The sequence below is a fragment of the Tetrao urogallus genome (genome assembly GCF_951394365.1).
Source record: "Tetrao urogallus genome assembly, chromosome: 1".
Classification (NCBI taxonomy): domain Eukaryota; kingdom Metazoa; phylum Chordata; class Aves; order Galliformes; family Phasianidae; genus Tetrao; species Tetrao urogallus.
This window is the reverse complement of record NC_136813.1, coordinates 172171041-172184312: the sequence shown is the minus strand read 5'-3', so window position 1 is coordinate 172184312 and position 13272 is coordinate 172171041.

The following is a 13272-nucleotide window of genomic DNA, read 5'->3' as shown; positions in this document are numbered from 1 at the left end:
CAGACAAGATCAGCAAATCGAACTTTCAGATAAATCGCCTGCAATACGAAGCTACTGAATAAAATGAGATACAGTTGATGTTCATCAGGATTAGCTGACTCTTCCTCAGATGTCCAGGAAGTATAATCTAAGGACACAGAAAATCATTATCTGCAGGTCAGATGGAAGAGAATTCTAGAGAACCCCACCAATTACTGAGTGTGAAATAGGCTTCCAAGTAACCAGGCAGCAAGAGAAGACAGGTTTTGATAAGAAGTTATCAGGAAACATTGAATGTAGTGGCCTAGAGCTAGGAGATACTTCAGCAGAGGATTTTAGTAGTTAGGTAACATCTGCATGCTAGATATAAGCACCTTATCTCATTATGGTTGCTAGCACTGCACTTATTAATGAACCTAGCAAAACAAACCATCTTTATGAATGTTGCAACCCATTAGAACACAGCAATTTCTTGACTAAACATAAATTTATGCAGACTGGGCCCCAAAAACCAACCAACTAAAAACTGTCAACAGGGGAAACAGTTTAAAAAAAAAAAAAAAAAGCAACAACAACAACAACAAAAACCCTCTGAAGATCCAGTTGTATATTTACAGACATACAGGTATTGCCCAGTTCTATCCCAGGTATCCCATGTAGTTGGCAGGTATGACACAGGATGTACAGGAGTCCCACCTCCCTCTGGTGCAGCACCCTTTGTTTAGGAATTACCCAGCTCAAACCGTAGCAGGCTAAAACCAAAACAGGCAAATTTATGCAGAGATTTTACCTGGTTCTGATGAGATCTGGTGCTAACAAGGCTGTGCAGGTAAGAGCTACCAGAACTACCTGTTCCCAAGTTACCTTTATACTGTCTGGCTGAAATCCAGTTCTCCCCGTCCTTCCCTGAGTGGCACAGAGTGAAGTTTGTGGCACACCACTTATGCCCACATTCACTTACAGTTACAGCATGTACTCTTCAGCAGGACAAACAAAGCAATCAAAGCCTCCCCCGAGCATTTGCAGTCAGGAGTAGGTGAGAGCCCTTAATAGGCAGAAGAAGCACTCAGCAGTTTGTAGAAACTAAACTTAGAAACTTACAGGGATGTAAGGAAAATGAGAACTAGAATACTCTGCAAGCTTTTGAAATGTAGGTGTGAATATGAAGTCTGAAGGACAGCCTGAGGCTTGGTGTAAGTCTGTTTATACTTTTTACAGGACTCTTCTTGAACTGGGGCAAAGCTGCTAAGGACCTGTGGAAGAGCCGATCATCAAGTGAGAAGCAGATGAACACCTCTGTTATTGTGGGTGGGCTGTGTTTCTGATCCCCTCTCCCCAAATTGCAAGCTAATTGCTCAGATGAGTTCAGTGTGTGAGCCCAGTTGGTGTGCTGTATGGTACCACCACAGTCACCTAGCGCCATCTCACCAGCTTCCAGAGCTGGGAAGGAGCTCAGAGCCAACCAAAAAGCCAAGCACTGGAAGCCAGCAAGGAAGAGTCAATGTTACTAAGGCAAATACTGTTGGGAAAAACAAACAAACAAACATTTTTTGAAAGTTTTGAACTGCATAGCATGAAAATCTACTGAAAAGTAGTCTGGAATAAGGAAAGGCAATGTCACCCTTCTTTTTTCTTTCAGTTACCAGAACGATTTACTTTATTTTGAAGTGGTCCTTTCTCAGGAGATACTATTAAAAAGTCACAGCTTCCATTGTCTTTGGTCATTTCTGTACTATCAAAGCTTTTGCTGAACAAAGAAAAGATCAGAAATGTTATCTGTCCGTGTTCTCCAATGCAATGAATTGATCAGTGCTAAAAAAATCTATTTGAGAAATTAGGTGATCAAATTCCTCTAGGCAGATTTCAATAAGTATGTGTTTCTGTTCATGACCCTTTTTCCTCTGTTTCCAATTAATATTTTAATGAGCACAATTTCTTCAAAGAGCCTCTTGAGAAAACAGCAAATTTTACTTCAGTTGATAGAAAATCTCTAAAAAGTAAATTTTATATTTTTCCATTAACACTTGCCTTGAAGCTCGGTTGAAAGAATTTGACTGATCTGGTCAGAGAGATCAAGTCACTCAGAAAACCTAATAAAATTGCGGATATTATTCTTTAACCTATCCTGAAAAAGGGCAGAATATAGGAATGTAATGATTTTGACATAAAATTCAGGTGCTGCATTACATTCAACAAGTAGGCAAGCAATGTAAATAAAGCTTATTTGGTACAGGTAAAGCAGATTTCAATCACAATTACAATTTCATAGTTCAGTAAAGAACTATCTTCTCATAGGCATAATTCCTTTATGCTGATTTCTGTGTATGCAGTATCATTTTCAGCAAGGAGACAGTACTCACATTGCTTATGTGCCTATAGCTCAAGTTTTCAAACAGTGAGCTAAATAAACATTTACCAGGCATCACATGAGAGGTTCACAGCTCTTCTCCCAGTGTTGTCATATGCCCAAAGGCATCTGCCTATTATCTATAGATTTGATCCCACTGCTGAGGACTGGGCTATACAAGAGCAGCACTGGTGACTGCGAGCAGGCTGTGAAACTTGAGTCATGTCACCAATTCTGGTCACTTTACAAAGTGTTGGGAGGTGTTTTTTTAATCTGTTCCCTACTTTCTTTCTAGATCTTGAGCCCAAGGATCGTGTTTTGAGGCTTGCTTTCCACAGGCTCAGAAGTTAGTAATTCAGGAGTTTCCTATTCAGAAGATTGAACTGGGAACAGACTGATGAGGAGAACCAGGAATGCTGCTTTAGGCCAGCTAAAGGTATTCATCTAAAATGACTGGGAGGGGAGTGAACAAGGTAAAAAGGGTGCTGACAGTCCTGAGGTGTGCAGCACTGCTCACCTCATCAGCACTGCTCACCACTGCCCTTACTGCTCTGCCTTCAAATCCCACCAGAGCGTACAGTGCCACCTCTACTAAGCTGAGCTGTAAATGCGTTCCTCCAAAACTCTGGCATCTGCCAGGATTGCGCAAAAATAGTCACACTGCTTGTTCATTATAAAGCTCTAATATGTATTTGATGAAAACATTTTTTCTGCAATGTACGTTGGTGCTTTAATAGCCTTAATAATAGCACGTAGTAACAGCATTACTACTTGCTTGTGTAACACTCACCTTCAGTGCACTAAGCCAGCAATAACTAATGAATGCACATTTCAGGAAATTCATCCACCTAGGTATTACTTCTCAGAGTAGGGTTTTAATGTCAGGGAGAAGAAATGTGAGTTCAGGGTAGGTAAGAAAGAGAAATCTGATGCTCTTTTGGAGTTATATACAGCTTCCAGATTGTGCTGATGCAGAAAGCAGCTTAAAAATATATAGTTCCACCTGGGCTATTCCTGTGCCTGCTGCTCCAGACTCAGCCAACAACAGAAGACTCACTGCACAAGCCAAGCTGCCAAGAGGTTGGAGTCCAAGATACGGAGATACCAGAGTGATATCTCTCAAATGGTCTTTTCTATCCATCCTGCAAATGTCTGTAAAAGTGATTAGCAAGAACAGATGAACAATATTACTGTGTCACTATAGCACTTTTGGAATGTCTAATGAAAGCAGCTTGCCAGCAGCCTCATAGATTCAAGCACTGGGAAAAAGTTGGAAACCAGGCCTAAGATTATTTTAAGTCCTATGTTTTGCCTTCAGTCATCTGCTTTACTCAAAATACATAGGCCTAATCAATCAAGTTGGCAAGATAAAACTGTAGGACAACAGACAGCAAAAAGAAGATGAAAGCCAAATTCTACATCTTCCTACTGAGGTTAGCCCTGACCCTTGTACAGATGCTATAAGCAACAATGCTACTGCTCAGAAGATAGCCATCAGCACGTCTGATAGGAGCTCATATTCCAGTAATCCTTGATTCAGGTTCAGCCTTAGTTTTCTGTCTACTTGAACCATAGAACATTCAGCCTGGCCTTGGACACCTCCAGGGACAGGGCATCTACTGTATCTCTGGGCATACTGTTCCAGTGCCTCATCACCATCTAAGCGAAAAATTTCTTCCTAACATCTAACTGAAATCTCCTCTCCTTTAGTTTAAAGCCATTCTCCCTTGTTCTGTCACTATTAAACCATGTAAAAAGTTGGTTGCCCTCCTGCCTACATGCTCCCTTCAAGTACCGTGAGACTGTAACGAGGTCTCCTTGGAACTTTCTCCAAGCTGAACAAGACCAACTCCCTCAACCTTTCTTCATAGGAGAGGTGCTCCAGCCCTCTGATCATCTTCATAGCTCTCCTCTCGACCCCCTCCAACAGCTCCATATCTTTATTATGCTGGGATCCCTAGCCTGTACCTCTGGTGGGGTCTCAGGAGGGCAGAGCAGAGGGAGATAAGCATCTCTCTCTTCCTTCTGGTGACCCTTTTTTTCATGCAGCCCAGCATACTGTTGGCTTTCTGGGCTTAAGAGCACACTGTTGGCTCATGTCTAGCTTTTCACCCACCAGGACCCCCAAGTCCATTTCCACAGGGCTGTTCTCAAGGAGTTGTTCTCGCAGTCTGTATACATATCTGGCATTCCCCCAACCTGAGTACAACACCTTGCACTGGGCCTCATTGAGAACATTGTTAGGTTCTCATGAACCCATATTTCAAGCCTCTCCAGCTCTCTCTGGATGGTGTCCCTTCCTTCTATTGTGTCAACTGTACCACTCAGCTTGGTGCCAAACTTGCTGAGGGTATTTGCTACATGCTTGGTCCACACATTGAGCATCAATGCCAGTACATCCTACGTAGATCATCTTTCACTGTCACCATGCTTCTTCTTGTTTAGAAGTCTGGTTTAAGTTAGAGAGCTAGCGTTAGTTTTAGGCATTCCGTTGAAATCTACCTCAACTTACAGCAACTCCAGTCATCCTGGCCTCTTTGACTCTATATTGATTGTTAATCCTTTGTCCTTCCCTACTCATCTGCTGAGAGAAATGATCCCAGCACACAAATTTCATATGGCTATATTTATTTTTCCCTTTTTCATGTTTTTGCCCTGGTTCCTTCTCCCCTGTCCCAACGTGTATGTTGAGGCCACAGCAGGTGCTTTCAGCAGAACCTGTAACCATTGCCTTGGCAGCCACTAAAACCATTGAGGCGATTTTCTTGGCAAAATTTCCTCTGTAAAAGCCAAGGATTGAACTGGCAGCCAAATATTATTTTTCACATACCAATTGAAAGTTTTTCCTCTTGATTGGCAATTAGCCTGTTCTGAAACAGTAACGGTCAAATTCCTAGCTAGTGTAAATCAAAGAAGTCCCACTGAAGTCTCTGATTTATTTTCCAGATGGTTTAAAAATTCAGCAGGAGCTTTAAAATGCCAATGTTATGCATCAAATAACTGGCTAAAACTCATAAATACAGTATATCTTCTATAATGCTCTTTGACACTAAGTATTCCATGTGGACCTGACAAATACAAGTGCTAAAGGGAGGACATTCTGATTTTTTTTGAAAAAAATTATAAAAGAAAAAGAAAAAGAGAAAAAGAGAAAAAAAAAAAAAAAAGAGAAAGAAAAAGAGAAAGAAAAAGAGGGAGATCTGATCAACATAAGTTTTGAAGATAAGAGTCAAAACGTGGAACCAAATTTTACATTTCGAGCCTTTTCTATCTTTTGTAGAAGTATGTTAGTTACCATAATGAATCAAATTTCAGTTTTAAGAGTCCTGTACTTTTCTTACATGAAAGTTTGACACTGCTGTCGTGGTGACTGGAAGGATTTTGCCAGCTTTTAGTGGGAGTGGACTGCATCCATTGTGAAGCTCAGTTCCCCAGCAGGTGCAGATATTGTGTATGTGCAAGCTGCATGATACATTTCTACTCCATTTCTCTTCTTAAAACATTCAGCACGTTGCCATCCCAGACAAGAATTTGGGTGGTGAATGAAGGCAAGGGAAGCTCCATATTCTGCATTTTCTCTGGTAGAAGACAAAGACATTATCTTATGAAATAAATGATCATTACATGCAATTATTTCATAAATTCCAAGAAATCTAATGTCAGACTTACCTCTGAAGTCTACTTGCTTTAGGAAACATGTAATAATAATAAAAATAATAATAATAATAAAAATAATAATAGTATAATAGTAAAAACATGTAAATCATTTAATTCTGACTACAGTTTTTCATGTTTCCTTAGTTGCCTAACTAAGCAGAAGTGGTTCAGGGCTGTACTTCAAAGTACACATCCCATTTCTGAACGTTAGTACAGCCATACTAATTTTCTACCTGCTCCACCTTGTTGTGGAAGTGAGTCACTGCTACCAAAGTCTATATCAGATCAAGATAAGAACATGATCTATGTGATTTGAAGAGATAATTTTTCATCTTACCAGCCAGAACCTTTCATAGGACTCATGTGGAACTCATGAGAGATGTCCCGCCCTTGGAGTGGGGCGGTGGACAACGATTGTTAAAGTTACCTTCCAACCTCAACCGCTTTGTGATGCTGTGAGGGAAAGAGCAAGCTGTGAATGGCACTTGGTTTTGATAAAAGAAAACATGAGCGACATGTTTTCTTTTATCTTCCACTTATTTAAAATACAACAAAAATCTTTTTTTTTTTTTAAACTTTTTTTTAAATCCTGTCTTCCAAACTAAGGACTTTTCCTTCATCACTGAGCAGCCATTCTTCCTCTCACTCCCTGGGGATAAACAATCACATGTCCTATTTCTCTTCACACAGACTGTTCTGACAGTTATAGCAACAACTAGGAAAGTCTTTACCTTCCATACTGCGATCATTTCCATGGCCTACGCCTGAAGATCTGGAAAAAGGTTAGGCTTTTATTTTCTGGATAGCTCTGTAAGACTTACCTCAGATTGCCCATGCAGTAGGAAAATACAGAACAGCTCCAGTCCTAAACAAATCTAAAGAGAACTGATGCTCAAGCCTTCAGCAGCCACATGCAGAGAGGGTTAAAGAAAGGGCTATGTTTTCCACAGTCACACTGAAAGTGCAACTGCTGCCATTCCTGTCAGATTTCACTGTAATTTTGTCTATCTGCCGAGAGAAAAAAAAAAAAAACAAAAAACAACATAGATTTCAGGAAGAATTAATAAGTTTCGTGTTTTTAAGATCTGCTATTTATCCAAAATCCTAGCAGAACTTAGATTCAATCAAATCATTAACACATGGATTTTTGATATCCTTGGAATAGCAGAGCCTTGACTTTCTGTCCAAGAGGCTTAACTTAACAACAGAACTTGTTTTTGTTGTTCAGGATGAAGGATCAGAAAAATGGTGTTTTGATGAGATGGTTGTGGAGCACCTCTAATCACCTAGTCCTAAGGAAAGAACTTGAATCTCAATCTTCTGACATGTGTTAATAAGTGATTACCAGCTGGTTCATATTATATTTTTCCTTTCACACCCTCTCGAAACAGCCACAGAAATTCTCAAAAATCAGAACAGAAGTCTATGATAATAGTTAATAAGTCACTTCAAAACACTGAGGAATTCACATATAGCTGAGACTTTGTTTTATGCAGGGAGACTGTATTGTGTACTATGTGAAAACTCATCAGAGAAAGCAATCCCATTGATTAAGTTCACATAGCAAAGGAAGGCCACAGTACTTCTGAATCTGCTACAGCTTTGAATCCTTTTTCTTTTTCTTTTTCTTTTTTTTTTTAATTATTATTATAACTGGGCCTGTTTTAGAGTGGGAACTCAACAGAGAATTCAGCTACTAAGGAAATGGCAGGTTGGGGCAAAAGGTGAGCTAGGATTAAAATGTAACTCTGTAGTTTTCTTAAAATGATATTATTTAGATTATTATTATTATTATTTCCAGCAGTCAAGAACAAAGTGGAAGTATATGCTGAAAGATAAAGCATGTCTGTAGTTTGCTTCCCTTATTCTCAAAAAAATAACTGTGGTGATTAAATTATTCAATATAATCATAAAATAATCTGTCATAAATGAAAGTACTGAGGCTCAGGTAGGTAGGTAAGCTTTAATCCTCTCTACATTAAAGTAATAATAGAAACATCTAACTGATTAAATGTTTTAGGAATTCTATTCCCATCAGTTTCAATACAAAATACAATTAAAAATGAATGTGTATTGCAATCTGTACAGTGCTTAAAATGTTGTATTTAATCATTTTATTGCTATAACTGTAACTATCATTTCTGGGAGCAAAGAACCTGAATTATGCCAGGGCAAATCTATTTTGCACTTGACTTTCAATTTCATATGCAGCAAGGCCCCAGCCTGGGATTCAGATCAACATCCAGGCATCTGGAACAGGTTGAAAGATTAAAAAAAAATCCCTATCTGTAAGATCAAGCAGCATAAATGGCAAGAAGGTGCAGCATTACCCTTCAGCTGCCTCCAGGCTAATAGGAGGAAAATAGCTTAGTACTGAATAAATTAGTGTGGTTGGCATAATGGCTGTCTACACCACATCAAAATTTCTGATTAAATTTGAAACATTAACTTAAACTTGATGTTGTTTGGATCTTTTCCTTCAGATCAGAATTTCAGATGTAATTTGAAACACCTACTTAACCTTGCTGTTACTTGAATCTGTTCCTCATAACTGGCTACACATGCAGATGGGGTTTGCCTGATTGGATCTAGATGAAGGAACAAGATCATGAATTTTACAGCCTCTTCACCGTATGACTGTAATCAGGTGCCAGCTTCAAACATCTGTTCTTTTCCAAGACAACACCAAATGGGAGCAAAAAGAGAAGATATCTTTATTGGCATAAAGCCGGCGGGAAATGTGGTACAGTTTTTAATACTAGACATTACTACAAATGGAGCTTCCAAATTACCTGAAATTCAGAATCAGCACCAGATTTCCCATTTCACAGTGATGTGTGGAACAGCCTAGGAGGGTCATCAGCAGCTGATAATGTCAAAGCAGTACGTCCTGTTCTCATTCACAATTACATAATCATTTCAATGAAGGCAGTTGCCTCTGCTAAAAGATAAGATGTACTGAAAATTGTGCACTGTTTCAATTGTTAGTGAGACACATGCAGATTTTAGTTGACTGTTAAATGGCTGTTCATCTTTTGGTTAGTTGAAAGAACATGTTATTCTCATACCTTATACCAACAAATACTTAAATATAAAGTCACAGAGAGTATTTTCTAGTTATCTTGAATACTTAGTCTACCAAAATCTTTAACAAGGTAGATAATTAAGAAGTTATTTTAGATGCTTCTTAGATATTTTTTGCATTTAGCTATGTCTACAGGGACATATTTAAAATTTGGGGTTTTTTTGTAATTATCATCTATTTAATTTACTATATAGATATTTCAACATGGAAGACGCACCCATCAAAGTCTCAAGATTCTTGCAGTGTAATTCTGTGGTAGACACCCAGCTCAGTGTGAGGCTATAGCCTCAAACCAAAGGAAGTTTAATGTTGACTTCATATAGCTTTGGCTCAGACTATCAGCTTTCCTCTGATTTTAATTCTTTATATTAACATTTTATAATTCTTTATATTTTCATGTGCTACTACTAAGAGATGTTTAACATCAGAAAACATGGAAGAATCACAAATCGTACTCTAATAAGGGAAAGCATATTTGTTATACTTAAAAGCATCCATTTCGTGAATATACAGAGATTAGTAAATTTTGTCACTGTTATTTAATGAGTAAAATAACATAAATTGATCTCTAATTATCTCAGAAAAAGCCTACAGCTAGAATAGTTTGAGTTTTGTTACCAGGATATGTTCTACATATCATGCATAATAGTTTTAACTAGCAGCTGATTAGAACCAAGGCACAGATACTCAGGGCAATGTAGGTGCCTCATTTCTGCTACAATCTATGAAGTAATGCAGTCACTACAGCTCTCAGTTTTGGCGTGCCTAAACCTGAAGAGTATTGACACCAGAGTGGAATTCACAATCTGAAGCTTAAGTAATTTCACTTTCTATTGGATGCTCTATGATGGTTAAGTCCCTGGGCAGAAAATTGCAAGTACTGCACAGTGCACTGGAGCACTGTGATACAAAGGCATAGGAAACACAAAGAAAAAAAAAGTAGAAATCCAAGAAGTCATAAAACTGAAACCATAAATATGTCTTACAGGAGGACAAAAGAGAGATGGTCTGATCTTAGAGAAGCAGATGATAGGAATTGATACCAGTTCTCACATAACCCAAGTCTCAGGATTATAAACTGGCTCAGTTATTCCAATGAGAACGGATTCAGCATGTATGTAGGGTAACCTGCTCTGGTTTGGAAAGTACCTCATCATTGTACCATCCTGCAGGTGATCACACACACATCTCTGATAATTTGTGCTCACATAATTGTCTGTGCTTCCTACAGCCTTTATGCAAAGAAAGAGAAATCAGAACTTGATGGATACTTCTCAAACAGCTGAAAGCCTGACTTTGCTGTACTGCTCTATGCTTTGCTGTTTGCCTTCCAGGGCTCAGGAAAACGTGGATTTTCAGGTCTTCCTCTTGCTGTTGGAAAACAAAACAAAACAAAACAAAAACCATATATATCTCAATCATAGAATCATAGAATGGCTTGTGTCAGAAGGGTCGCTAAAGATCACCTAGTTTCAGTGTCTCTCCATGGGCAGGTAACTGCTTAAAGAGGAAATAGGGTCGACCACCTTCTCAGTGAAGAAATTTTTCCTGATCCCCCAGTTGACCCTCCGCTGACACAGCTCCATGCCGTTCCCTCAGGCCCTGTCCCTCAAAAATTCCACAACAATCAGCACTTTAACAAACTGTATTTGTCTGAAAATGTCATTCCATCAAAAAAAGTCAATCAGAATATTTCTACTTTTCTTCACTATCAGAAAAGTGCTTTTGAAAACATTTATTTTCTGAAAGATAAAGTCTGAATTTCATTTATGTTTTTCTTCTTTTAAAGAACAATCACTCTAAACTCAATTTATTTCTCATTGATTGGTTCTGTTCTAGTCACTGTCCTCCTTAATTTAAAAGGAATTTAAAGTATTTCATTCTGCAGAGGTATTCTGTCAAAAAAAGAAAGTTTTTCTCACTTGCCTTCAAATGCTCTCTTAACATAGCATTTATTCACCTTACAATCATTTGTTTGAAATAGCTATTATGACAATAACTCACCGAGGTTAGATATGAGGATAACAGCATATGTTTGAAGAATTAAAAGCTGCTAGGAGTTTCAAAACCTTCCACACAGCATACAAATGTATCTGCCTTTATTTCCACATCATCATTTGATCTTTTTCTTTTCACAGTGAATCCTTGGTCCTTTGAGGCATCTATCTCTTAGGATTCAAATATAGATATTCTGGAATCATAGAATCCTTTGAGATGGAGGAGACCCTTAAAGGTCATCTAGTTCAACTTCCTTGCAATGAGCAGGGATGCCTACAGCTAGATCAGGTTGCTCAGAGCCTGGTCCAGCCTGGCCTTGAATGTCTCCAAAGACAGGGCGTCCACCACCTCTTCAAGCAGCCTGTTCCAGTGCTTCACCACCCTTATTGTAACTTCCTTATATCCAATTTAAATCTCTCCTCTTTTAGTTTGAAACCATTTCCTCATCCTGTCACAGCAGACTCTGCTAATGAGCCTGTCCCCTTATTTCTTGCAGCCCCCCGTTAGATACTGAAAGTTCGCTCTCAGGTTTCCCAGAGCCTTCTCTTCTCCAGGCTGAACAGCCCCAGCTCTCTCAGCCTGTCCTGGCAGGAGAGGTGTTCCATCCCTTGGATCATTTTTGTGGCCCTGCTCTCGACATGCTCCAGCAGGTCTGTGTCTCTCCTGTACTGAGAACTCCACATCCAGAGGCAGTACTCCAGGTGAGGCCTCACCATGCAGAGTAGAGGGGCAGGATCGCCGATCACCTCCCTCACCCTGCTGGCTGCACTTTTGATGCAGTCCAGGATGCAGTTGGCTTTCTGGGCACATTTCTGGCTCATGTCCAGTTTGCAATCCACCAGTACCCCCAGGGCCTTTTTGGCAGGGCTGCGCTCCATCCTTACATCCCTCAGTTTGTACTGACAGAGGGTGTTGTCAGGACCCAGGTGCAGACCTTGCACCTGGATTTGTTGAACCTCATATTCTTCTCATAGGCCCATTGTTTCAGCCCGTCTAGATCACTCTGGATGGCATCCCATCCCCCGGCCATTTCAGCTGCACCCTAACATTTGGTGTCATCCACAAACTTGCTGAGAGTGTGCTCAATCCCACTGTCAATGTAATTGATGAAGATGTTAAAGAGCACTGCTTCCAGTACACACCTGTCTAGGACGCCACTTGTCACTAACCTCTGTCTGCACAGTTAGCCATTAACCCCTCTCTGGGTACATACTTGCAACTACTTCCTCATTATGGCTCTCCAGATTCTCTGAACACTTCATACATTGCCTGAGACCTGTTGCACACCTCATCTGCTGCTGTGGCAACATAGGGCCCAACTTCAGAATCAATGATTTTTTGTACTTTTTTGCAGTTGCTGTGTAGAAGGTAAAAGTAATTTTTTTTTTTTTTCCTGAGATGAAACTAAACGGTCTTTTTTTTTTTTTTTTTTTTTTTTTTTTTTTTTTTTTTTCCATATTCAGTCTGAAAAATACACAATGTGTAAGGAGCCCACATTACTGGACTCATTCAAGATAACTTACATGTGTCTGATTTAAAGAACTGCTAGATTTAACACAGAAAATATAGCCTAGTGGAGGTGCAGAGTGCTGCAAAGGGCTTTATCAATTTGGATCTCCAGAAAACAACCCAGCCTGTAGGACTAGAAAGAAACCATGATATATGCTAGAATTGAAGGTGATTGCTGCCAGGCTATTTGGCAAGAGCCTGGGGGTCTGGAGATGATTAAGATGCTCCAGGGGCTTGCCTACATTATTTGACCCAGCTGGAAAGAAGTTCAGTCCCATTTACATTGAGGCTGACAGAACTCAGGCTGAATATTCACAAGGGTTGGGCAGAGCAATTGGATTTGCCGTAATTGGATTTTGCCGTTTTTGATAACTGAACTCTTACCTTCAGCCATCCATTCTGATGCTGGCTGGGTTTTCTTTACTATCTGCCAACAGAAAATTGGCCCGGAACATCTACTTCACACAGCTGTAAGGACATATTCTTTTCTCCAGACAAAATCTGATATTTGATTGTCTGAAAGCTCCAGGACAGGTTGGCACCTCAGACATCAATCTCTAAGTTTACTGTGGCTAGGTCTGTTATCATCTATTACAAAGCATCTCCACCTAATCTCAGCAGCTTTCTTCATTTCAGTTGCCCACACAAACACAAACAGAATTCCATAATCAGACACCTTGCTGGGCACTGCTGTTAT